This window comes from Pseudophryne corroboree, chromosome 11 (assembly GCF_028390025.1).
Source record: "Pseudophryne corroboree isolate aPseCor3 chromosome 11, aPseCor3.hap2, whole genome shotgun sequence".
Classification (NCBI taxonomy): domain Eukaryota; kingdom Metazoa; phylum Chordata; class Amphibia; order Anura; family Myobatrachidae; genus Pseudophryne; species Pseudophryne corroboree.
Window position 1 is genome coordinate 335,718,688 of NC_086454.1, and position 27,225 is coordinate 335,745,912.

The 27,225-nt window shown below is 51.3% G+C and overlaps 1 protein-coding gene across 1 annotated transcript in view; it reads left to right on the forward strand.

Annotated features, from left to right (window-relative positions):
* Nucleotides 1–4,555: 4,555 nt before the first annotated feature.
* Nucleotides 4,556–27,225, forward strand: part of LOC134969692 (adhesion G-protein coupled receptor G1-like) — a 165,904-nt gene continuing 143,234 nt past the window's right edge. Inside the window, exon 1 of the mRNA XM_063945801.1 lies at nucleotides 4,556–4,634. The gene's annotated coding sequence lies outside the window, so the exon portion shown is untranslated. The remainder of the gene's footprint in view (nucleotides 4,635–27,225) is intronic.

Here is a 27,225-nt window from a genome sequence, read left to right on the forward strand (position 1 = left end):
CAGCATCTCCTGCTACATTCTCAGAACCCCTCTCCCTGCCCCTGATATTACACCGCACAGCATCTCCCGCTACATTCTCAGTACCCCTCTCCCTGCCCCTGATATTACACCGCGCAGCATCTCCCGCTACATTCTCAGTACCCCTCTCCCTGCCCCTGATATTACACCGCGCAGCATATCCCGCTACATTCTCAGTACTCCTCTCCCTGCCCCTGATATTACACCACGCAGCATATCCCGCTACATTCTCAGTACCCCTCTCCCTGCCCCTGATATTACACCACGCAGCATATCCCGCTACATTCTCAGTACCCCTCTCCCTGCCCCTGATATTACACCACGCAGCATATCCTGCTACATTCTCAGAACCCCTCTCCCTGCCCCTGATATTACACCACGCAGCATATCCCGCTACATTCTCAGTACCCCTCTCCCTGCCCCTGATATTACACCACGCAGCATATCCCGCTACATTCTCAGTACCCCTCTCCCTGCCCCTGATATTACACCGCCCAGCATATCCCGCTACATTCTCAGTACCCCTCTCCCTGCCCCTGATATTACACCACGCAGCATCTCCCGCTACATTCTCAGTACCCCTCTCCCTGCCCCTGATATTACACCGCACAGCATCTCCCGCTACATTCTCAGTACCCCTCTCCCTGCCCCTGATATTACACCGCACAGCATCTCCCGCTACATTCTCAGTACCCCTCTCCCTGCCCCTGATATTACACCGCGCAGCATCTCCCGCTACATTCTCAGTACCCCTCTCCCTGCCCCTGATATTACACCACGCAGCATCTCCCGCTACATTCTCAGTACCCCTCTCCCTGCCCCTGATATTACACCGCGCAGCATCTCCCGCTACATTCTCAGTACCCCTCTCCCTGCCCCTGATATTACACCACGCAGCATCTCCCGCTACATTCTCAGTACCCCTCTCCCTGCCCCTGATATTACACCGCACAGCATATCCCGCTACACTCAGTACCCCTCTCCCTGCCCCTGATATTACACCGCGCAGCATCTCCCGCTACATTCTCAGTACCCCTCTCCCTGCCCCTGATATTACACCACGCAGCGTATCCCGCTACATTCTCAGTACCCCTCTCCCTGCCCCTGATATTACACCACGCAGCATATCCCGCTACATTCTCAGTACCCCTCTCCCTGCCCCTGATATTACACCACACAGCATCTCCCGCTACATTCTCAGTACCCCTCTCCCTGCCCCTGATATTACACCGTGCAGCGTATCCCGCTACATTCTCACTACCCCTCTCCCTGCCCCTGATATTACACCGTGCAGCATCTCCCGCTACATTCTCAGTACCCCTCTCCCTGCCCCTGATATTACACCGCGCAGCATATCCCGCTACATTCTCACTACCCCTCTCCCTGCCCCTGATATTACACCACGCAGCATCTCCCGCTACATTCTCAGTACCCCTCTCCCTGCCCCTGATATTACACCACGCAGCGTATCCCGCTACATTCTCAGTACCCCTCTCCCTGCCCCTGATATTACACCACGCAGCATATCCCGCTACATTCTCAGTACCCCTCTCCCTGCCCCTGATATTACACCGTGCAGCATCTCCCGCTACATTCTCAGTACCCCTCTCCCTGCCCCTGATATTACACCGTGCAGCATCTCCCGCTACATTCTCAGTACCCCTCTCCCTGCCCCTGATATTACACCGTGCAGCATATCCCGCTACATTCTCAGTACCCCTCTCCCTGCCCCTGATATTACACCGCACAGCATATCCCGCTACATTCTCAGTACCCCTCTCCCTGCCCCTGATATTACACCACGCAGCATCTCCCGCTACATTCTCAGTACCCCTCTCCCTGCCCCTGATATTACACCGCGCAGCATCTCCCGCTACATTCGCAGTACCCCTCTCCCTGCCCCTGATATTACACCACGCAGCATCTCCCGCTACATTCTCAGTACCCCTCTCCCTGCCCCTGATATTACACCACGCAGCGTATCCCGCTACATTCTCAGTACCCCTCTCCCTGCCCCTGATATTACACCACGCAGCATATCCCGCTACATTCTCAGTACCCCTCTCCCTGCCCCTGATATTACACCACACAGCATATCCCGCTACATTCTCACTACCCCTCTCCCTGCCCCTGATATTACACCACGCAGCATATCCCGCTACATTCTCACTACCCCTCTCCCTGCCCCTGATATTACACCGCGCAGCATATCCCGCTACATTCTCAGTACCCCTCTCCCTGCCCCTGATATTACACCACGCAGCATATCCCGCTACATTCTCACTACCCCTCTCCCTGCCCCTGATATTACACCGTGCAGCATATCCCGCTACATTCTCAGTACCCCTCTCCCTGCCCCTGATATTACACCGTGCAGCATCTCCCGCTACATTCTCAGTACCCCTCTCCCTGCCCCTGATATTACACCACACAGTGTATCCCGCTACATTCTCAGTACCCCTCTCCCTGCCCCTGATATTACACCGTGCAGCATCTCCCGCTACATCCTCAGTACCCCTCTCCCTGCCCCTGATATTACACCACGCAACATCTCCCGCTACATTCTCAGTACCCCTCTCCCTGCCCCTGATATTACACCACGCAGCATCTCCCACTACATTCTCAGTACCCCTCTCCCTGCCCCTGATATTACACCACACAGCATATCCCGCTACATTCTCAGTACCCCTCTCCCTGCCCCTGATATTACACCGCGCAGCATCTCCCGCTACATTCTCAGTACCCCTCTCCCTGCCCCTGATATTACACCACGCAGCATTTTCCGCTACATTCTCAGTACCCCTCTCCCTGCCCCTGATATTACACCACGCAGCATTTCCCGCTACATTCTCAGTACCCCTCTCCCTGCCCCTGATATTACACCACGCAGCATCTCCCGCTACATTCTCAGTACCCCTCTCCCTGCCCCTGATATTACACCGCACAGCATATCCTGCTACATTCTCAGTACCCCTCTCCCTGCCCCTGATATTACACCGCGCAGCATCTCCCGCTACATTCTCAGTACCCCTCTCCCTGCCCCTGATATTACACCGCACAGCATATCCCGCTACATTCTCAGTACCCCTCTCCCTGCCCCTGATATTACACCGTGCAGCATCTCCCGCTACATTCTCAGTACCCCTCTCCCTGCCCCTGATATTACACCACGCAGCATATCCCGCTACATTCTCAGTACCCCTCTCCCTGCCCCTGATATTACACCGCCCAGCATATCCCGCTACATTCTCAGTACCCCTCTCCCTGCCCCTGATATTACACCACGCAGCATATCCCGCTACATTCTCAGTACCCCTCTCCCTGCCCCTGATATTACACCGTGCAGCATCTCCCGCTACATTCTCAGTACCCCTCTCCCTGCCCCTGATATTACACCACGCAGCATCTCCCGCTACATTCTCAGTACCCCTCTCCCTGCCCCTGATATTACACCACGCAGCGTATCCCGCTACATTCTCACTACCCCTCTCCCTGCCCCTGATATTACACCGCGCAGCATATCCCGCTACATTCTCAGTACCCCTCTCCCTGCCCCTGATATTACACCGTGCAGCATCTCCCGCTACATTCTCAGTACCCCTCTCCCTGCCCCTGATATTACACCACACAGCGTATCCCGCTACATTCTCAGTACCCCTCTCCCTGCCCCTGATATTACACCGTGCAGCATCTCCCGCTACATTCTCAGTACCCCTCTCCCTGCCCCTGATATTACACCGCACAGCATATCCCGCTACATTCTCAGTACCCCTCTCCCTGCCCCTGATATTACACCGCGCAGCATATCCCGCTACATTCTCAGTACCCCTCTCCCTGCCCCTGATATTACACCGCACAGCATATCCCGCTACATTCTCAGTACCCCTCTCCCTGCCCCTGATATTACACCACGCAGCATATCCCGCTACATTCCCAGTACCCCTCTCCCTGCCCCTGATATTACACCACACAGCATATCCCGCTACATTCTCAGTACGCCTCTCCCTGCCCCTGATATTACACTGCGCTGCATCTCCCGATACATTCTCAGCACCCCTCTCCCTGCCCCTGATATTACACCACGCAGCATCTCCCGCTACATTCTCAGCACCCCTCTCCCTGCCCCTGATATTACACCACGCAGCATATCCCGCTACATTCTCAGTACCCCTCTCCCTGCCCCTGATATTACACCGTGCAGCAGCACCCGCTACACTCAGTACCCCTCTCCCTGCAGGGGCATGATATATTATAATTGCATATCTGCGTAAACACAATTGGGACACATACGCAGTGCGACTTAGATACTCCTCTACCTCCAACATCGGCAAAGCGTCCCATAATCTCTGAGTATGGGGTGGTCTTCTGTATGCCGAATGTCGGGATGTGATATATGAATATACTGGATGCAATTTTCCTTTGTACATCTCGGCTGCTGGTCTGCATGTGTCTCTCAGCTGTCACTCTGTCTGTGACTCATCTCCAGTCACTGGGACACGTGCAATGTCCTCATCCCACAGACAATGCTGGGATTCAGGATGTGGCGGTGAGAACATTCCCAGCTCTTTGCATTCCACTGGGGAGGAGAGAGGCACAGTAACAGAAGCGGGTGTGAGGTAAGAGGCACTGCCTGTAATACAGAGGTAAGAAGGGCCATGTAATATAGGGATAAGAACTAATCTACAGGGAGTAGACTGAGAGACAGTGTAATGGGAGCGGTATGTAATAGAAAGGGTTACACTAAGTGCTGTGTGTAATATAAGGGTAAAAAGTGCTGTGTGTAATAGAGGGGTAATGAGCGCTGTGTGTAATAGAGGGGTAAGAAGTGCTGTGTGTAATATAGGGTTAAAAAGTGCTGTGTGTAATAGAGGGGTAAGAAGTGCTGTGTGTAATATGGGGGCAAGAAGCGCTGTGTGTAATAGAGGGGTAAGAAGCGCTGTGTGTAATATGGGGGTAAGAAGCGCTGTGTGTAATATAGGGGTAAGAAGCGCTGTGTGTAATAGAGGGGTAAGAAGTGCTATGTGTAATAGAGGGGTAAGAAGCGCTGTGTCTAATATGGGGGTAAGAAGCGCTGTGTGTAATATAGGGGTAAGAAGTGCTGTGTGTAATATGGGGGTAAGAAGCGCTGTGTGTAATAGAGGGGTAAGAAGCGCTGTGTGTAATATGGGGGTAAGAAGCGCTGTGTGTAATATAGGGGTAAGAAGCGCTGTGTGTAATATGGGGGTAAGAAGTGCTGTGTGTTATATGGGGGTAAGAAGCGCTGTGTGTAATATAGGGGTAAGAAGTGCTGTGTGTAATAGAGGGGTAAGAAGTGCTGTGTGTAATAGAGGGGTAAGAAGTGCTATGTGTAATAGAGGGGTAAGAAGCGCTGTGTCTAATATGGGGGTAAGAAGCGCTGTGTCTAATATGGGGGTAAGAAGCGCTGTGTGTAATATAGGGGTAAGAAGCGCTGTGTGTAATATAGGGGTAAGAAGTGCTGTGTGTAATATGGGGGTAAGAAGCACTGTGTGTAATATAGGGGTAAGAAGTGCTGTGTGTAATATAGGGGTAAGAAGTGCTGTGTGTAATATAGGGGTAAGAAGTGCTGTGTGTAATAGAGGGATAAGAAGCGCTGTGTCTAATATGGGGGTAAGAAGCGCTGTGTGTAATATAGGGGTAAGAAGTGCTGTGTGTAATATAGGGGTAAGAAGTGCTGTGTGTAATATGGGGGTAAGAAGCGCTGTGTGTAATAGAGGGGTAAGAAGCGCTGTGTGTAATATGGGGGTAAGAAGCGCTGTGTGTAATATAGGGGTAAGAAGCGCTGTGTGTAATATGGGGGTAAGAAGTGCTGTGTGTTATATGGGGGTAAGAAGTGCTGTGTGTAATATGGGGGTAAGAAGTGCTGTGTGTAATATGGGGGTAAGAAGTGCTGTGTGTAATATGGGGGTAAGAAGTGCTGTGTGTAATATAGGGGTCAGAAGCGCTGTGTGTAATATGGGGGTAAGAAGCGCTGTGTGTAATATGGGGGTAAGAAGCACTGAGTATAATAGAGGGGTAAGAAGCTCTGAGTGTAATATGGGGGTAAGAAGTGCTGTGTGTTATATAGGGGTAAGAAGCGCTGTGTGTAATATGGGGGTAAGAAGCGCTGTGTGTTATATGGGGGTAAGAACTAAGAAGTGCTGTGTGTTATATGGGGGTAAGAAGTGCTGTGTGTAATATGGGGGTAAGAAGTGCTGTGTGTTATAGAGGGGTAAGAAGCGCTGTGTGTAATAGAGGGGTAAGAAGCGCTATGTGTAATAGAGGGGTAAGAAGCGCTGTGTGTAATATAGGGGTAAGAAGTGCTGTGTGTAATATGGGGGTAAGAAGTGCTGTGTGTAATATGGGGGTAAGAAGCGCTGTGTGTAATAGAGGGGTAAGAAGCGCTGTGTGTAATATGGGGGTAAGAAGCGCTGTGTGTAATATGGGGGTAAGAAGCGCTGTGTGTTATATCGGGGTAAGAAGTGCTGTGTGTTATATGGGGGTAAGAAGTGCTGTGTGTAATATGGGGGTAAGTGCTGTGTGTAATATGGGGGTAAGAAGTGCTGTGTGTAATATGGGGGTAAGAAGTGCTGTGTGTAATATAGGGGTAAGAAGCGCTGTGTGTAATATGGGGGTAAGAAGCGCTGTGTGTAATATGGGGGTAAAAAGCGCTGAGTATAATAGAGGGGTAAGAAGCGCTGAGTGTAATATGGGGGTAAGAAGTGCTGTGTGTTATATAGGGGTAAGAAGCGCTGTGTGTAATATGGGGTAAGAAGCGCTGTGTGTAATATGGGGGAAGAAGCGCTGTGTGTAATATGGGGGTAAGAAGCGCTGTGTGTAATATGGGGGAAGAAGCGCTGTGTGTAATATGGGGGTAAGTAGCGCTGTGTGTAATATGGGGTAAGAAGCACTGTGTGTAATATGGGGGTAAGAAGCACTGTGTGTAATATGGTGGTAAGAAGCGCTGTGTGTAATATGGGGGTAAGAAGCGGTGTGTGTAATATGGGGTAAGAAGCGCTGTGTGTTATATGGGGGTAAGAAGCGCTGTGTGTAATAGAGGGGTAAGAAGTGCTGTGTTTAATAGAGGGTAAGAAGCGCTGTGTGTAATATAGGGGTAAGAAGTGCTGTGTGTAATATGGGGGTAAGAAGTGCTGTGTGTAATAGAGGGGTAAGAAGCGCTGTGTGTTATATGGGGGTAAGAAGCGCTGTGTGTAATAGAGGGGTAAGAAGCGCTGTGTGTAATATGGGGGTAAGAAGCGCTGTGTGTAATATGGGGTAAGAAGCGCTGTGTGTAATAGAGGGGTAAGAAGCGCTGTGTGTTTATATGGGGGTAAGAAGCGCTGTGTGTAATATGGGTGTAAGAAGCGCTGTGTGTAATATGGGGGTAAGAAGCGCTGTATGTAATATAGGGGTAATAAGAAATGTGTGTAATATAGGGGTAATCAGTAATGTGTGTAATATACCAGTCACAGTGTAATATAGGGGTAATAAGTAATGTGTGTAATATACCAGTCACAGTGTAATATAGGGGTAATAAGTAATGTGTGTAATATAGGGGTAATAAGTAATGTGTGTAATATACCAGTCACAGTGTAATATGGGGGTAATAAGTAATGTGTGTAATATACCAGTCACTGTGTAATATAGGGGTAATAAGTAATGTGTTTAATATACCAGTCACCGTGTAATATAGGGGTAATAAGTAATGTGTGTAATATACCAGTCACAGTGTAATATAGTGGTAATAAGTAATGTGTGTAATATAGAGCTAATCAGTAATGTGTGTAATATACCAGTCACAGTGTAATAATAAGATTTTACTTACCGGTAAATCTATTTCTCGTAGTCCGTAGTGGATGCTGGGGACTCCGTAAGGACCATGGGGAATAGACGGGCTCCGCAGGAGACATGGGCACTTCAAGAAAGAATTTAGATTCTGGTGTGCTCTGGCTCCTCCCTCTATGTCCCTCCTCCAGACCTCAGTTAGAGAAACTGTGCCCGGAAGAGCTGACAGTACAAGGAAAGGATTTTGGGAATCCAGGGTAAGACTCATACCAGCCACACCAATCACACCGTATAACTTGTGATAACTTTACCCAGTTAACAGTATGAACAATAACAGAGCATCAGATAAAGCCTGATGCAACTATAACATAACCCTTATTTAAGCAATAACTATATACAAGCATTGCAGAAGAAGTCCGCACTTGGGACGGGCGCCCTGCATCCACTACGGACTACGAGAAATAGATTTACCGGTAAGTAAAATCTTATTTTCTCTAACGTCCTAGTGGATGCTGGGGACTCCGTAAGGACCATGGGGATTATACCAAAGCTCCCAAACGGGCGGGAGAGTGCGGATGACTCTGCAGCACCGAATGAGCAAACACAAGGTCCTCCTCAGCCAGGGTATCAAACATGTAGAACTTTGCAAAGGTGTTTGAACCTGACCAAGTAGCCGCTCGGCAAAGCTGTAATGCCGAGACCCCTCGGGCAGCCGCCCAAGAAGAGTCCACCTTCCTAGTGGAATGGGCCTTAACTGATTTAGGCAGCGGCAACCCAGACGCAGAATGAGCCTGCTGAATCGTGTTACAGATCCAGCGAGCAATAGTTTGCTTTGAAGCAGGCGCCCCAAGCTTGTTGGAAGCATACAGGATAAACAAAGATTCTGTTTTCCTGACCTTAGCCGTTCTGGCTACATAAACCTTCAAAGCCCCGACCACATCCAGTGACTCGGAATCCTCCAAGTCAGAAGTAGCCACAGGCACCACAATAGGTTGGTTTATATGAAAGGATGAAACCACTTTCGGCAGAAATTGTGGGCGGGACCGCAATTCTGATCTATCCGCATGGAAAACCAGATAGGGGCTTTTATGTGACAAAGCCGCCAATTCTGACACACGCCTAGCCGAAGCCAAGGCTAATAGCATGACCACCTTCCACGTGAGATATTTTACTTCCACCGTTTTGAGTGGTTCAAACCAGTATGATTTCAGGAAACTCAACACCACGTTAAGATCCCAAGGTGCCACTGGAGGCACAAAAGGGGGCTGAACATGCAGCACTCCCTTTACAAATGTCTGAACTTCAGGCAGAAAAGCCAGTTCTTTTTGAAAGAAAATGGATAAGGCCGAAATCTGAACCTTAATGGAACCCAATTTAAGGCCCAAAGTCACCCCCGACTGTAGGAAGTGAAGGAAACGGCCCAGCTGGAATTCCTCCGTAGGGGCATTCCTGGCCTCACACGAAGCCACATATTTTCGCCATATACGGTGACAATGTTGAGCCGTCACATCCTTCCTAGCCTCTATCAGCGTAGGAATGACCTCCTCCGGAATGCCTTTTTCTGCTAGGATCCGGCGTTCAACCGCCATGCCGTCAAACGCAGCCGCGGTAAGTCTTGGAACAGACAGGGCCCCTGTTGCACAAGTCCTGTCCTAGAGGCAGAGGCCACGGGTCCTCTGTGAGCATTTCTTGCAGATCTGGATACCAAGTCCTTCTTGGCCAATCCGGAACAATGAGTATTGTTCTCACTCTTCTTTTCCTTATGATTTTCAGCACCTTGGGTATGAGAGGAAGAGGAGGAAATACATAGACCGACTGGAACACCCACGGTGTCACCAGTGCGTCCACAGCTATCGCCTGAGGGTCTCTTGACCTGGCGCAATATCTCTGCAGCTTTTTGTTTAGGCGGGATGCCATCATGTCCACCTGTGGCAGTTCCCACCGACTTGCAATCTGCGTGAAGACTTCTTGATGAAGTCCCCACTCTCCCGGGTGGAGGTCGTGCCTGCTGAGGAAGTCTGCTTCCCAGTTGTCCACTCCCGGAATGAACACTGCTGACAGTGCGCTTACGTGATTCTCCGCCCAGCGAAGAATTCTGGTGGCTTCTACCATCGCCACCCTGCTCCTTGTGCCGCCTTGGCGGTTTACATGAGCCACTGCGGTGATGTTGTCTGGCTGAATCAGAACCGGTTGGTCGCGAAGCAGGGACTCCGCTTGACGTAGGGCGTTGTATATGGCCCTTAGTTCCAGGATGTTGATGTGAAAGCAAGTCTCCTGACTTGACCACAGCCCTTGGAAATTTCTTCCCTGTGTGACTGCCCCCCACCCTCGGAGGCTTGCATCCGTGGTCACCAGGACCCAGTCCTGAATGCCGAATCTGCGACCTTCGAGAAGGTGAGCACTCTGCAGCCACCACAGGAGAGACACCCTGGCCCTGGGGGATAGGGTGATTAACTGATGCATCTGAAGATGTGATCCGGACCACTTGTCCAGTAAGTCCCATTGGAAGGTCCTCGCATGGAACCTGCCAAAGGGAATGGCCTCGTATAATGCCACCATCCTTCCCAGGACTCGAGTGCAGTGATGCACTGACTCCTGTTTTGGTTTTAATAGATTCCTGACCAGTGTCATGAGCTCCTGAGCTCTCTCTATCGGGAGATAAACCCTTTTCTGGTCTGTGTCTAGGATCATGCCTAGGAGAGGCAGATGAGCTGTAGGAACCAACTGCGACTTTGGAATATATAGAATCCAGCCGTGTTGCCGTTACACTTCCAGAGAAAGTGATACGCTGTTCAGCAACTGCTCTCTTGATCTCGCTTTTATGAGGTACGCCTGATGAGGTGGATAAATGGGGACATGAAGGTATGCATCCTTTATGTCCAGAGTCACCATAAAATCTCCCCCTTTCAGGCTTGCAATGACCGCTCTTAGCGATTCCATCTTGAACTTGAACCTTTTCAGGTATATGTTCAGGGATTTTAAATTCAATATGGGTCTGACCGAACCGTCTGGTTTCGGGACTACAACATGGTCGAATAATAACCCCCTCCTTGTTGAGGGAGGGGAAGCTTGACCACCACCTGTTGAAGATACAATTTGTGAATTGCAGTTAACACTGTTCCCTCTTGTGGGGGGAAGCCGGCAGGGCCGTCGGTGAGGGGGCATCTCCTCAAAGTCCAGCTTGTATCCCTGAGACACAATATCTATTGTCCAGGGATCTAACAGGGAGTGAACCCACTTGTGGCTGAACTTACGAAGGCGTGCCCCCACCGGGCCTAGCTCCGCCTGTGGAACCCTAGCAACATGCGGTGGATTTTGTAGAGGCCGGGGAGGACTTCTGTTCCTGGGAACTAGCTGTGTTGTGCAGCTTCTTTCCTCTGCCCCCGCCTCTGGCAAGAAAGGACGCACCTCGGACTTTCTTGTTTCTTTGTTCGAAAGGCTGCATTTTATAATGTCGTGCTTTCCTAGTCTGTGCAGGAATATAAGGCAAAATATCAGAATTACCAGCTATAGCTGTGGAGACCAGGTCCGAGAACCCTTCTCCACACAATCCTCAGCCTTCCATATGCCTCTTAAGTCGGCATCATCTGTCCATTGCATATTCTACAGGACACGTCAAGCAGAAATCGACATAGCTTTGACTCTAGGACCCAGTAGACTCATGTCTCTTTGGACATGTTTTATATATATATATCTCTTAGGACAGCATCTTTAATATATATATCTCTATATATACATATATATATATATATATATATATATATACATACTAGGGTGTCAATCTCTGCTGATAAGGTACCTGTCCACACTGCCACAGCGCTATAAACCCATGCCGACACAATCGCCGGTCTGAGTAGTGTACCAGAATGTGCACGCTCTCTGCAGGATCCCTGAGAATAGCTGTTACGTCAGGGCTACCTTTTGGGCAAACGTGACACCCTAGGGCATACCTCCCAACCTTCTTTACTTGTGGAGCGGGACACTCGCGCGGCTTGCGCGCGTTCCCGAAAAAGGGTGTGACCTACGGAAAGGGGGCGTGGCTTCATGGGAGGACCCGCGATCGTGAGCCACGCCCCGTTTTCGTCACTGAGGGGGCATGCCCAGCGCTCTGTGAGCCGCTGGCATGCTCCCTCTCCCTCTGACTCCACTGAATAGACGCTGTGCGCATGCGCACAGCGTCTATTCACCGCTGCTCTGCTAAGCAGAGCAGCGATTGACAGAGCCTTCCAACTAACCCCCCCCCCCCCCACCGTGGGACACTGTGGCCCACGGGTGGGACAGCGGGACAGTCCCCAAAAAACGGGACTGTCCCGCAAAAATCGGGACAGCTGGGAGGTATGCCCTAGGGGAAGATTCCTATCGTATCCTGGCCCTAGTGGGGAAAGGATACTCCCTGAGAATTCTTTGTGGGAAGCTGCAGTCTCTTGTCTGGAGATTCCCGCTCTTTTTCATCATGAGAGGAGGGAAATTTACCTCAGCTTCCCTTACACCTGTGTACCCTTGTGTCAGGGACAGATGAGTCATCAGTGATATGCAAATCATCTTTTATTACAATAATCATATATTGAATACTTTTCTGCCATTTTGGCCATCAGACATGTCGACACACACGTACCGACACACCACACACTCAGGGAATGCTCATCTGAAGACAATTCCCCCATAAGGCCCTTTGGAGAGACAGAAAGAGAGTATGCCAGCACACACCCCAGCGCTATTAACCCAGGAATAACACAGTAACTTAATGTTAACCCAGTAGCTGCTGTTTATAATGATTTTTGCGCATAATTATGTGCCCCCCCCTCTCTTTTTACCCTCTTCTACCGTGTAACTGCAGGGGAGAGGCTGGGGAGCTTCCTCTCAGCGGTGCTGTGGAGAAAAAACATGGCGATGGTGAGTGCTGAGGAAGAAGCCCCGCCCCCTCGATGGCGGGCTTCTGTCCCGCTTTCATGTACAATTTTTGGCGGGGGCTCATACATATATACAGTGCCCAACTGTATATATGCAAACTTTTGCCAAAGAGGTCTCTAATTGCTTCCCAGGGCGCCCCCCCGCCCCTGCGCCCTGCACCCTTACAGTGACCGGAGTATGTGGGTGTAGTTTGGGAGCAATGGCGCACAGCTGCAGTGCTGTGCGCTACCTCAGTGAAGACTGGAGTCTTCTGCCGACGATTTCGAAGTCTTCTTGCTTCTTTCCCTCGGCTTCTGTCTTCCGGCTCTGCGAGGGGGACGGCGGCGCGGCTCCGGGATCGGACGACGAGGGTGAGATCCTGTGTACGATCCCTCTGGAGCTAATGCTGTCCAGTAGCCTAAGAAGCAGGACCTATCTGCAGAGAGTAGGGCTGCTTCTCTCCCCTCAGTCCCACGATGCAGGGAGTCTGTTGCCAGCAGAGCTCCCTGAAAATAAAAAAAACTAACAAAATACTTTCTTATTAGCAAGCTCAGGAGAGCTCACTGAACAGCACCCAGCTCGTCCGGGCACAGATTCTAACTGAGGTCTGGAGGAGGGACAATGAGAAGCCAGAGCACACCAGAATCTAAATTCTTTCTTGAAGTGCCCATGTCTCCTGCGGAGCCCGTCTATTCCCCATGGTCCTTACGGAGTCCCCAGCATCCACTAGGACGTTAGAGAAATAGGGGTGATAAGTAATGTGTGTAATATAGGGGTAGGCAGTAATGTGTGTAATATGCCGGTCACAATGTAATATAGGGGTAATAAGTAATGTGTGTAATATAAAAGTATAATGCAAGAATCCACAGCACTTTGCTCGAGGGGGCGGCGCTGTAGAGGAGGGGATGGCACTGTAGGGGAGGGAGCAGCGCTGTAGAGGAGGGGCCCGCACTGTAGAGGAGGAGGCGGCGCTGTAGAGGAGGGGATGGCACTGTAGGGGAGGGGGCGGCGCTGTAGAGGAGGGGATGGCACTGTAGGGGAGGGAGCAGCGCTGTAGAGGAGGGGCCCGCACTGTAGAGGAGGGGGCGGCGCTGTAGAGGAGGGGATGGCACTGTAGGGGAGGGGGCAGCGCTGTAGAGGAGGGGCCCGCACTGTATTGGAGGGGGCGGCGCTGTAGAGGAGGGGCTGGTGCTGCAGGAGCACTAACATTACAGAATGGTGATAATGGCGCCTCGGGACACTTGCATGCCTTGGGTTGGTGGTCTAAGACCAGTTCAAATTATTGATGGTCAATTTAACAGGCAAAACCAGGGCTGGTGGCTGCCAATCATAAAATATATGGACAAACAGAAGCAGATCCTGTTCCTCACCACGTAACCCTAAGGATGACATAATAAACACATTTTACTTCATTTTATATTTCTTTCTAAATTTCTCAGTAAGAAACTTTTGGCCTAGGGGTGCCATGAAAAGAATTCTGATGCTCTAGAGCGCCGTGATTCAAAAAAGTTTGGGAACCACCGGACTATGCTATAGAGGAGGGGGGCGGCGCTGTAGAGGAGGGGGCGGCGCTATAGAGGAGAGGGCAGTGCTGTAGAGGAGGGGATGGTGCTGTAGAGAAGGGGGCCGGAGCTGTAGAGGAAGGGGCGGCGCTGTGGAGGAGGGGCAGCACTGCATGAGCAGTAACATTTCAGAATGGTGATAATGACTATGCTGTAGAGGAGGGGCCCGCACTGTAGAGGAGGGGGCGGTGCTGTAGAGGAGGGGATGGTGCTGTAGAGAAGGGGGCCGGAGCTGTAGAGGAGGGGGCGGCGCTGTGGAGGAGGGGCAGCACTGCTTGAGCAGTAACATTTCAGAATGGTGATAATGACTATGCTGTAGAGGAGGGGCCCGCACTGTAGAGGAGGGGGCGGTGCTGTAGAGGAGGGGATGGTGCTGTAGAGAAGGGGGCCGGAGCTGTAGAGGAGGGGGCGGTGCTGTGGAGGAGGGGCAGCACTGCTTGAGCAGTAACATTTCAGAATGGTGATAATGACTATGCTGTAGAGGAGGGGCCCGCACTGTAGAGGAGGGGGCGGCACTGTAGAGGAGGGGGCGGCGCTGTAGAGGAGGGGCCAGAGCTGTAGAGGAGGGGACGGCGCTGTGGAGGAGGGGCAGCACTGCATGAGCAGTAACATTTCAGAATGGTGATAATGACTATGCTGTAGAGGAGGGGCCAGCGCTGTAGATGAGGGGCGGTGCTGTAGAGGAGGGGATGGTGCTGTAGAGGAGGGGGCGGCACTGTAGAGGAGGGGGCGGTGCTGTAGAGGAGGGGCCAGAGCTGTAGAGGAGGGGACGGCGCTGTGGAGGAGGGGCAGCACTGCATGAGCAGTAACATTTCAGAATGGTGATAATGACTATGCTGTAGAGGAGGGGCCAGCGCTGTAGATGAGGGGCCGGCACTGCAGGAGCAGTAACAATACAGAATGGTAATAGTGACTATGCTATGGAGGAGGGGGTGGCGCTGTAGAGGAGGGGGCAGTGCTGTAGAGGAGTGGGCGGCGCTATACAGGAGGGGGCGGCGCTGTAGGAGTAGTAACCTTACAGAATGGTGATAATGACTATGCGATCGAGGACGGGGCGGTGCTGTAGGGGAGGGGACGGTGCTGCAGAGGAGGGGACGGTGCTGTAGAGGAGGAGTCAGCGCTATACAGGGGGGGTGGTGCTGTAGAGGAGGAGTCAGCACTATACAGGAGGGGACGGTGCTGTAGAGGAGGAGTCAGCGCTATACAGGAGGGGACGGCGCTGTACAGGAGGGGACGGAGCTGTACAGGAGGGGATGGTGCTGTACAGGAGGGGACGGCACTGTACAGGAGGGGACGGCGCTGTACAGGAGGAGTTAGCGCTGTACAGGAGGGGACAGAGCTGTGGGGGAGGGGACTGTGCTGTACAGGAGGAGTCAGCGCTATACGGGGGGATGGCTCTGTAGAGGGGGAGTCAGCACTATACAGGAGGGGACGGTGCTGTAGAGGAGTCAGCGCTGTACAGGAGGGGACGGCACTGTACAGGAGGGGACGGCGCTGTACAGGAGAGGACAGAGCTGTACAGGAGGGGACGGCACTGTACAGGAGGGGACGGCGCTGTACAGGAGGAGTTAGCGCTGTACAGGAGGGGACAGCGCTGTGGGGGAGGGGACGGTGCTGTACAGGAGGAGTCAGCGCTATACGGGGGGATGGCGCTGTAGAGGGGGAGTCAGCGCTATACAGGAGGGGACGGTGCTGTAGAGGAGTCAGCGCTGTACAGGAGGGGACGGCGCTGTACAGGCGGAGTCAGTGCTGTACAGGAGGGGACGGCACTGTAGGGGAGGTAACGGCGCTGTATAGGAGGAGTCAGCGTTATAGAGGAGGGGACGACGCTGTACAGGAGGAGTCAGTGCTATACAGGAGGGGACGGCACTGTACAGGAGGAGTCAGTGCTGTACAGGAGGGGACGGCACTGTAGGGGAGGTAACGGCGCTGTACAGGAGGAGTCAGTGCTGTACAGGAGGGGACGGCACTGTAGGGGAGGTAACGGCGCTGTATAAGAGGAGTCAGCGTTATAGAGGCGGGGACGACGCTGTACAGGAGGAGTCAGTGCTGTACAGGAGGGGACGGCACTGTAGGGGAGGTAACGGCGCTGTATAGGAGGAGCCAGCGTTATAGAGGCAGGGACGGCGCTGTACAGGAGGAGTCAGTGCTGTACAGGAGGGGACGGCACTGTAGGGGAGGTAACGGCACTGTATAGGAGGAGTGAGCGTTATAGAGGCGGGGACGACGCTGTACAGGAGGAGTCAGTGCTGTACAGGAGGGGACGGCACTGTAGGGGAGGTAACGGCGCTGTATAGGAGGAGTCAGCGTTATAGAGGCGGGGACGACGCTGTACAGGAGGAGTCAGTGCTGTACAGGAGGGGACGGCACTGTAGGGGAGGTAACGGCGCTGTATAGGAGGAGCCAGCGTTATAGAGGCGGGGACGGCGCTGTACAGGAGGAGTCAGTGCTGTACAGGAGGGGACGGCACTGTAGGGGAGGTAACGGCGCTGTATAGGAGGAGTCAGCGTTATAGAGGCGGGGACGACGCTGTACAGGAGGAGTCAGTGCTGTACAGGAGGGGACGGCACTGTAGGGGAGGTAACGGCGCTGTATAGGAGGAGTCAGCGTTATAGAGGCGGGGACGACGCTGTACAGGAGGAGTCAGTGCTGTACAGGAGGGGACGGCACTGTAGGGGAGGTAACGGCGCTGTATAGGAGGAGTCAGCGTTATAGAGGCGGGGACGACGCTGTACAGGAGGAGTCAGTGCTGTACAGGAGGGGACGGCACTGTAGGGGAGGTAACGGCGCTGTATAGGAGGAGTCAGCGTTATAGAGGCGGGGACGACGCTGTACAGGAGGAGTCAGTGCTGTACAGGAGGGGACGACGCTGTACAGGAGGAGTCAGTGCTGTACAGGAGGGGGCGGCACTGTAGGGGAGGTAACGGCGCTGTATAGGAGGAGTCGGCGTTATAGAGGCGGGGACGGCGCTGTACAGGAGGAGTCAGTGCTGTACAGGAGGGGACGGCACTGTAGGGGAGGTAACGGCGCTGTATAGGAGGAGTCGGCGTTATAGAGGCGGGGACGACGCTGTACAGGAGGAGACAGTGCTGTACAGGAGGGGACGGCACTGTAGGGGAGGTAACGGCGCTGTATAGGAGGAGTCAGCGTTATAGAGGCGGGGACGACGCTGTACAGGAGGGGGCAGCAATGCAGGAGCACTAACATTACAGAATGATGATATAATGACCATGCATCGCTGCATTTCAAGTTCTCCTGGAATATTGCTCTAATTTATGGAAAAGGTGAGACATCAGAACTGTAATTGTTATTTTGGGGCTGATGTATCAAACCTTGGAGAAAGAGAGAGAAGATGGAGCTTGCCGTCTAGCACAGGGGTCATTCAGGTGCGCTGGAAATGATTTGCTGTATGTAATTGTGCTCATATGGGCAAAAGGTAAACCGTGCAAAAGACCGTCCACTGCGATCGCATCACTTGTGTACGGCGCAGCGTGATTGCAGAAACATCGCCACACATGGGGTCACCACGCAGAGCCTCTGATGCTGCTCTCCTGGGATGCAGCAAGTGTGATCACAGCTGATAATGCGTGCACTAGGGATGGCAGTAGGGAGAAGCAGAAGTAAAGGACTAGACCTGAGCACCTGCACACCCGCCCCAGGGCGAGAGCAGACCGGAGACGTGGGACATTCTTGGGGAATTCCCCAATTTCCCCGACAGCCTCCAGTCTCTGTCTGCTCTGTGTGTACTGGGGGCAGATGTACCTGGAGGTGAGGAATGTGGCACGGGGGTGGTACTGACAGTCACACAGTGCCGTGTGTGTGTAAGTGTACAGTGTGTGTTTGTGTGTGTGTGTGTGTGTGTGTGTGTGTGTGTGTGTGTGTGTGTGTGTATATATATATCTATCTATATCTGTGTTATTACAAAATATAAATTGTTATATGTAAGATAACGCCACGCACCGTGAACACTTTCATAGGAAAATTTATTTATGGATGGTGACGTAAGCGACCGGCAGTGCGTCACGTGTTTAGAAGGTGTTCTGTGGGTTCCGTTACAGATTTGCAATTACATTTTAGAGGGCGATCTGGGAAATCACCAGCGACTAGACAACGCCTCTACCATTGGCATACGAACTCTGAAAGAACTGGATGCTTGTCTAAGGAAAAAGCCCTGGGCGACTGCGTGTATCTGAACAAGTGGAGCTTATTGGCGCCATTTATCAACGCAGCCCTAAGAAACCCACAATGAGGGCAAGTCTGGAGATAATTCCACCACTGACCGGTCAGAACCACGCGGCGAGATTTCTGTGCAGGAGCGCTGTGAAGAAGAGGGTTTTATCTTCAGCAACGAGTCGTCTTTACGCACCAGCGGGAAACTTACCAAATAGAACGTTAGCATATGGGGGACTGAACATCCGTGACCAGCAGCGGGATCCCCGAAGCTTAATGTCTTCTGTGATATTTCTTGTCAAAGACTGCATGGCCCCTTCTTTCTCCAAGAAAAAAATGTAATGGGAGTTTTTATCTCGATATTCTTATTAACTGCTCAAAGACAGTGACCACTATATTCCCTAAGATCCAGCACAGCCACACTGGCACCACAGAGGTACAAAGTCCTCAACGAAACACTTCAATAGCGCTAGATTGGCTGCGTAACATGTGACCCTATGTCTCTCCTATGCTGGCTGCGTAACATGTGGCACTATGTCTCTCCTATACTGGCTGCGTAACATGTGGCCCTATGTCTCTCCTATGCTGCGTAACATGTGGCCGTATGTCTCTCCTATGCTGGCTGCGTAACATGTGGCCCTATGTCTCTCCTATGCTGGCTGCGTAACATGTGGCTCTATGTCTCTCCTATGCAGGGCCGGAGCTTCCACTAGGCAGTTTTAGGCAGCTGCCTAGGGGCGCCGGGACCTGAGGGGGCGACCTGCTACAGCTGCATGAAAAAGGTAGCGTGGCCCTACCTCTCACAACTGCCGCAATCCCCCCATCACTCGTATCTACAAAAGCCATGACTGCCAAGCTCCTGTATTGCAGGGTGACATGCCGTGCTGCTCTTCATTCCAGGCTCTTTCACAGACTACTCAGTACCATCTCTGCATCGCAGCCTGCAGGTGAGGTGGCTGCACAGTGCACTGTCCGCATTTGATAAGGAAAGAGGGGGAGAGCAGCAGTCTTAGGGGGCGGGTGCTGAGATGAGCAGCAGGCATGCACACTATCTGGGGTGGATGAGCAGCAGCATGCACACAGATGGTGGAGGGGATAGGACAGAAGACATTTAAAAGAGTAGGGGAAAGGGGGTGAGAGCAGCAGGAATCCACACAGTCTATGGAGATGGAGAGAAGAGAGCAGCCATGCAACAGGCTGGGGTTGGGGGAGAGCAGCAGTATGCTTTTCACCTGAAGGCCTGTTAGGGGGAAGGGGCAGTAGGCAGAACTTTTGCCTAGGGTGCCGAGAAACCTTGCATCGGCCCTGCTCCTATGCTGGCTGCGTAACATGTGGCCCTATGTCTCTCCTATACAGGCTGCGTAACATGTGACCCTATGTCTCTCCTATGCTGTCTGCGTAACATGTGGCCCTATATCTCTCCTATGCTGGCTGCGTAACATGTGGCTCTATGTCTCTCCTATGCTGGCTGCGTAACATGTGGCCCTATGTCTCTCCTATGCTGGCTGCGTAACATGTGGCCCTATGTCTCTCCTATACAGGCTGCGTAACATGTGGCCCTATGTCTCTCCTATGCTGGCTGCATAACATGTGGCCCTATGTCTCTCCTATGCTGGCTGCGTAACATGTGGCCCTATGTCTCTCCTATACAGGCTGCGTAACATGTGGCCCTATGTCTCTCCTATGCTGTCTGCGTAACATGTGGCCCTATGTCTCCTATGCTGCGTAACATGTGGCCCTATGTCTCTCCTATGCTGCGTAACATGTGGCCCTATGTCTCTCCTATGCTGGCTGCGTAACATGTGGCCCTATGTCTCTCCTATGCTGGCTGCGTAACATGTGGCCCTATGTCTCTCCTATGCTAGCTGCGTAACATGTGGCCCTATGTCTCTCCTATGCTGCGTAACATGTGGCCCTATGTCTCTCCTATGCTGCGTAACATGTGGCCCTATGTCTCTCCTATGCTGGCTGCGTAACATGTGGCCCTGTCTCTCCTATGCTGGCTGCGTAACATGTGGCCCTATGTCTCTCCTATGCTGGCTGCGTAACATGTGGCCCTATGTCTCTCCTATGCTGCGTAACATGTGGCCCTATGTCTCTCCTATGCTGGCTGCGTAACATGTGGCCCTGTCTCTCCTATGCTGGCTGCGTAACATGTGGCCCTATGTCTCTCCTATGCTGGCTGCGTAACATGTGGCCCTATGTCTCTCCTATGCTGGCTGCGTAACATGTGGCCCTATGTCTCTCCTATACGGGCTGCATAATGTGGCCTTATGTATCTCCTATGCTGGCTGCGTAACATGTGGACCCTTGTCTCTCCTATACAGGCTGCATAATGTGGCCCTATGTCTCTCCTATGCTGGCTGCATAACATGTGGCCCTATGTCTCTCCTATGCTGGCTGCGTAACATGTGGCCCTATGTCTCTCCCATGCTGCGTAACATGTGGCTTTATGTCTCTCCTATGCTGGCTGCATAACGTGGCCCTATGTCTCTCCTATGCTGCGTAACATGTGGCCCTATGTCTCTCCTATGCAGGCTGCGTAACATGTGGCCCTATGTCTCTCCTATACGGACTGCATAATGTGGCCATGTGTCTCTCCTATGCTGCATAACATGTGGCCATGTGTCTCTCCTATGCTGCGTAACATGTGGCCCTGTGTCTCTCCTATGCTGGCTGCGTAATGTGGTCCTATGTCTCTCCTATGCTGTGTAACATGTGGCCCTATGTCTCTCCTATGCTGGCTGCGTAACATGTGGCCCTATGTCTCTCCTATGCTGGCTGCGTAACATGTGGTCCTATGTCTCTCCTATGCTGCGTAACATGTGGCCCTATGTCTCTCCTATGCTGGCTGTGTAATGTAGCCCTATGTCTCTCCTATGCTGGCTGAGTAACATGTGGCCCTATGTCTCTCCTATGCTGGCTGTGTAACATGTGGCCCTATGTCTCTCCTATGCTGCGTAACATGTGGCCCTGTGTCTCTCCTATGCTGGCTGCGTAATGTGGTCCTATGTCTCTCCTATGCTGTGTAACATGTGGCCCTATGTCTCTCCTATGCTGGCTGCATAACATGTGGCCCTATGTCTCTCCTATATGGGCTGCATAATGTGGCCCTATGTCTCTCCTATGCTGGCTGCATAACATGTGGCCCTATGTCTCTCCTATGCTGCGTAACATGTGGCCCTATGTCTCTCCTATGCTGGCTGCGTAATGTAGCCCTATGTCTCTCCTATGCTGGCTGAGTAACATGTGGCCCTATGTCTCTCCTGTGCTGGCTGAGTAACGTGGCCCTATGTCTCTCCTATGCTGCGTAACATGTGGCCCTATGCCTCTCCTATGCTGGCTGTGTAATGTAGCCCTATGTCTCTCCTATGCTGGCTGAGTAACATGTGGCCCTATGTCTCTCCTATGCTGGCTGTGTAACATGTGGCCCTATGTCTCTCCTATGCTGGCTGCGTAACATGTGGCCCTATGTCTCTCCTATACAGGCTGCATAATGTGGCCCTATGTCTCTCCTATGCTGGCTGTGTAACATGTGGCCCTATGTCTCTCCTATCCTGCGTAACATGTGGCCCTATGTCTCTTCTATACAGGCTGCATAATGTGGCCCTATGTTTCTCCTAAGCTGGCTGTGTAACATGTGGCCCTATGTCTCTCCTATGCTGCGTAACATGTGGCCCTATGTCTCTCCTATGCTGGCGGCGTAACATGTGGCCCTATGTCTCTCCTATGCTGCGTAACATGTGGCCCTATGTCTCTCCCTTTTATTATGTGGATTTCACATGGACAAGTGTCACCCCCCCCAAACCCCCCCTCCTTCTGTTACTCTCCATGATCTGAAACAATGCAGACATGTTAAAGCGTGTTTGGCAAAAAATTTGTCTGCCACGTGTCTCCTGGTACACACCGACCATCTGTGAGTTGCTGTAATAAACTTCCAGTTTCTCACAACGGCATATGGTGCGTGTCGTTATCATAAATAGTTATTACTATTTCTTTTGTATTAACCCAGATATACATTTATGTAGTGTACATATGTACGTGTGTGAGTATATATTATGTGTGTATCTAGGCAGGAGCGTCTCTAAAGAGGAGGAGGTTCGTGTGCTGGCTCCGTCTGGGCCCCCTACTCTCTAGCCAGTGGCAGCTCTGGGCACTAGGGTCCCTAGGCGACTCTAGCGCTGTCCCAGAGTCTGCAGCACGTGCACCGATCTCTGTGGAAAATGGCGCAGCAGCCATTATGCCTGTAATTTTTCTACTGCGCATGTGCAAAACATCAGGAAAATGGTGCCGCGCCATTTTCCCAGTGATTTCAGCTGCTGCACCACGGGAGTCTGGGGGGTAAGTATTAAATAATGGGTGCAGGATGTGCAGTGTGGGCACTGGATACCGGTGGCCCGTGTGTACCGCACACACTGCACCCATTATTAATACGCAAGTGTATACAGTGTGTGTATGTATATATGTGTGTGTGTGTGTATATGAATGTATATATACTGTATATATATATATATATATATATACATATATATATATATATGTTCCTGTATGTATGTATACATACACGCACACGCACATATATATGTATGTATGCACACTTCAGCTCTTACAGCTCCCACCCTTGGTGCATCCTGAGGATACTTTGATCAGTTCTGTAATTCCCAGTACTGCCACCCTTGCCCCCTCCGCATGACGTCATGCGCACATGGGGGGTGTCTAACACAGAGTACAGAAAAGCCCTTTTATGCTAATGTTTTTGGCAGTCACTAGGATGCTCTCTCAATTCTATATTGGTTCCTAAGATGATCTCTGTGTAGAATATTAGCCAGTCAGATGCTCTCTGTATTGCCTATTGGTCACTAGGATGCTCTCTGTATTGCCTATTGGTCATTAGGATGCTCTCTGTATTGCCTGTTGGTCACTAGGATTCTCTTTGTATTGCCCATTAGTCACTATGTTGCTCCCTGTATTGTCTGTTAGTCGCTAGGATGCTCTCTGTGTTGCCTGTTGGTCACTGTGATGCTATCTGTGTTGCCTATTGGTCACTAGGATGCTCCCTGTATTGCCTATTAGTCACTAGGATGCTCTCTGTATTGCCTATTAGTCACTATGATGCTCTCTGTATTGCCTACTGGTCACTAGGATGCTCTCTGTATTGCCTATTGGTAACGAGGTTGCTCTCTGTATTGCCTATTGGTCACTAGGATGCTCTCTGCATTGCCTATTAGTCACTAGGATGCTCTCTGTATTGCCTATTAGTCACTATGATGCTCTCTGTATTGCCTATTAGTCACTAGGATGCTCTCTGTATTGCCTATTAGTCACTAGGATGCTCTCTGTATTGCCTATTGGTCACTAGGATGCTCTCTGTATTGCCTATTGGTAACGAGGTTGCTCCCTGTGTTGCTATTGGTCACAAGGATTCATTTAAAGCAACAGGCTAAAATGTAATCGCATCAATATGGTTTTGGGGATTTAGCTGTTAGATTTAAATCTATCATTTAAAAAAACTAACCTGATTAAGCATTTTATAAAATGGCTCCTTTTAATCTGTTGGGTACTCTGCCTAAATCACGGTCCTGGTGTATAATGCGCAGGCTATTATTGTACACATGGGCCGTATTCTGTGTGGGCTGTAGGAATTCCCTGAGGCAATGGGAAAGAGCCAGGGTACCCAGGCCCACTGTAAATGTTCCCAGATCACTTATTTATACCCCATCGATCCCAATACTTCAGTCTAACATGTAATCCCCACTTACAGGGGTAGATGGCAGCAGCAATACACAGCTGAGTCCCATGTTTTTGTCACCCAAGGTCACGGGTTCTGGTGTAATGATATACCAGGGGTAATAATGCTAAGTACAAGGTCCAACGCTTCCCTCTGGAATGTACACTAACAGGAGATACTAAAATATATATCAGCATTCATTTTATGAACGCCGGTACCCTAGCAGTATAGGCAGTGGCGTTTCTATAATGGGTGCAGTGTATGTCCCGGGGGGCCCACACCGCACACACTGCACCCATCTCTCTCCTATACTTACCTTTCCAGAGTCCATCGGTGACTGTGTGTGGGCCCCCTCCTCTCTCGTAGCCGTTGCCAGTGCCAGTGCCAGAGTCTACAGCGCATGCGCAGGACTCCGAAAAAATGGCACTGCAGCCATTTTTCGGAGTCCTACGCATGCGCTGTAGACTCTGGCACTGTGCCAGAGTCTACAGCGCTCAGAGCGCTAGCAGCGGCGCAACGGCTACGGGAGAGGAGGGGGCCCACACACGGAGTCTGCACACGGGTCCCCTCCTCTCTAGAGACGCCTCTGAGTATAGGACATGATACGTATAAACAAACTTTGCACTAAAGCTCTGCCTTTTGTATATGATATATGCCGTGTTCCCCTGCTAGAGATATTCTCTATAATGCTGTCTGTAGCACATACTGTAGCGGTCACTAGAATGCTCTCTGTATTGTACAGATGTCAGCAAAATTATCTCTGTATTGCATAGAGGTAACTAAAATGCTTTCTGTAACAGGGACGCTTCTAGAGAGGAGAAGGAGGCCTGTGTGCAGACCCCGCCTGGGCCCCCTCCCCTCTAGCTGGCAGCGCTGTAGACTCTGGGCAATAGGAGAACCTAGTGCTGTCCCAGAGTCCAGTGCGCATGCTGGCCCCAACGGGGGACTCTGGAGAGGTGAGTATTTAAAAAAATGGGTGCAGGGTATGTGCCCCCCTGGACCCCAAGGGCCCATGTGCACCGCACACACTGCACCCATTGTACATACACCAGTGCTCTGTAGTGTATACAGGTAAATAGAATTCTCTCTGTCGTGTATACAAGATGCTATAATGTTCTCTGTAGTGCATAGTGGTCACTATAATGCTCTTTATAGTGTATAGAGGTCAAATGAATGTTCTCTGTAGTGTATAAAGATAGCTAGTATGCTATCTGTAGGCTATAGAGGTTGGTAGAATGCTCTCTGTATTGTTTAGAGGTCACTAGAATGCTCTCTGTATTGTATAGATGGTTGTAGAATGCTCTATTGTATAGAGGTTGCTAGAATTTTCTCTGTATTGTACAAAGGTTGGTAGAATGTTCTCTGTATTGTCAGGGCCGGATTAACAATGGGGCGGATGGAGATGCAGCTCCAGGCCCCCCACTGGAAATAGGCCTACAGATCCCCTGCAGTTCAGATAGTGTTGACAGGAAAAAAAAACTTTTCTCCTGTCATCACCAATAGTATTCCCTCACTCGACTCCTGTCACGGAGAGACAGAACTCTGCCTATCCCCTCTGAAGCTGCCAACAGCTGTCACTGCCCAATGAAGCACATACCCAGGATCGAAGTAAGCTCCTCCTCCAGATCGCGATAAGCTCCGCCTCCTGGTGCATCTACAGCTGTGCCCACGATTGCTCAAAGTTCTTCTCACTTGCCATCCCAAGCTGTGTCTCTGTGGGACCTTTATAAACTTACTCAGCCCCCTCGTTCTTCCACTGCTGAGCCCTGGCCCCTGTTGTCTGAAGCCACACCCCCGGGCCGTTCTAAGCCCCGCCCACTGGACAGTACACTGCAGTGCAGTAGTGCTCTCCGCCTGTGTGATCTGTGAGGTGTTCTGCAGCTGCGGTTTGAGGTACAAAGGAGTATATGCTGTGTAGCCATATGCCCAGGACTTTCTCACGCTGAAAGTTATGTGTGCATGTTCTGTGACCTTAATGGCATAATGTTATAATTTATCATGCATGATAATCAATTGAATTCTGGCCAGTGTGTATACGGACACTACCTTAAGGTGTAATGTGACTATCAGACGCTGCCGCTCGGTGTGATGTAACTATCGGACACTGCCGTGCGGTGTAATGTAACTATCGGACACTGCCGTGCGGTGTAATGTAACTATCGGACACTGCCGTGTAGTGTAATGTGACTAGGACACTACTGAGCGGTGTAATGTAACTGTCGGACGCTGATGTATGGTGTAATGTGACTATCGGACGCTGCCGTGTGGTGTAATGTGACTATCGGACGCTGCCGTGCGGTGTAATGTGACTATCGGACGCTGCCGTGCGGTGTAATGTGACTATCTGTTAGGATCTCCTGTTCTGTACTGCCACGTCGCCATGGCAACCGGGAGGCAAGTGTTAGCGAAGTAACCTGAGCGCAGCTGATACTCCGGTCCGGGTTTTTACTGTGTAGTGGTTACAGGCTCTGTGCACGGCAGGGAATCCGGCGCTGGTTTTGTGCTCACAGTCTGTGAGGTCTGAGTGGGGCGTGGACAGCACCTGCTATATAAACCATCCTCTCAGGCTAGGCAAATGCTGCTGAATCTTTGTTTGTTAGTCAGTTCCAGAGAGTTAGCTAGTACTGTGTGACTTTGTATTTACTTGTTGCTTACTGCGAATAGGCCTTGGGATTCGGTACTTCATTCTGCCAATCCGGACCTAGCAGTAAGACTGGAGTCAGTTGTTTAACCTGCTGGGGTTCTTTTGCTATTCTGTGAACCCAGCAGGTTTGCGGCTGTACTCTCAGACCTGCTTGCTTAATCCTCCCTCACTGTGCAGGGCGTCCAGGTGTCAGTTTAGTGGCAGTAAGCTGAACCTGTGCCCTGCAAGTGGGGGTTAGGATTGTGGATACTCTCCTTGTGTCTATATTTCTATCTCTGACCAAGGAATTTATTCCCACACCCGTTGGTAACCCTTTGGGGTTTTTCCTGTTGCTCTTAGCAACATCATTTTGGGTGCTCCACATGTTAAATCACTACATCTCGCTTCATTGTCCGCTCTATTCCATCTGAGCATTCCTGACACTAGGGAGA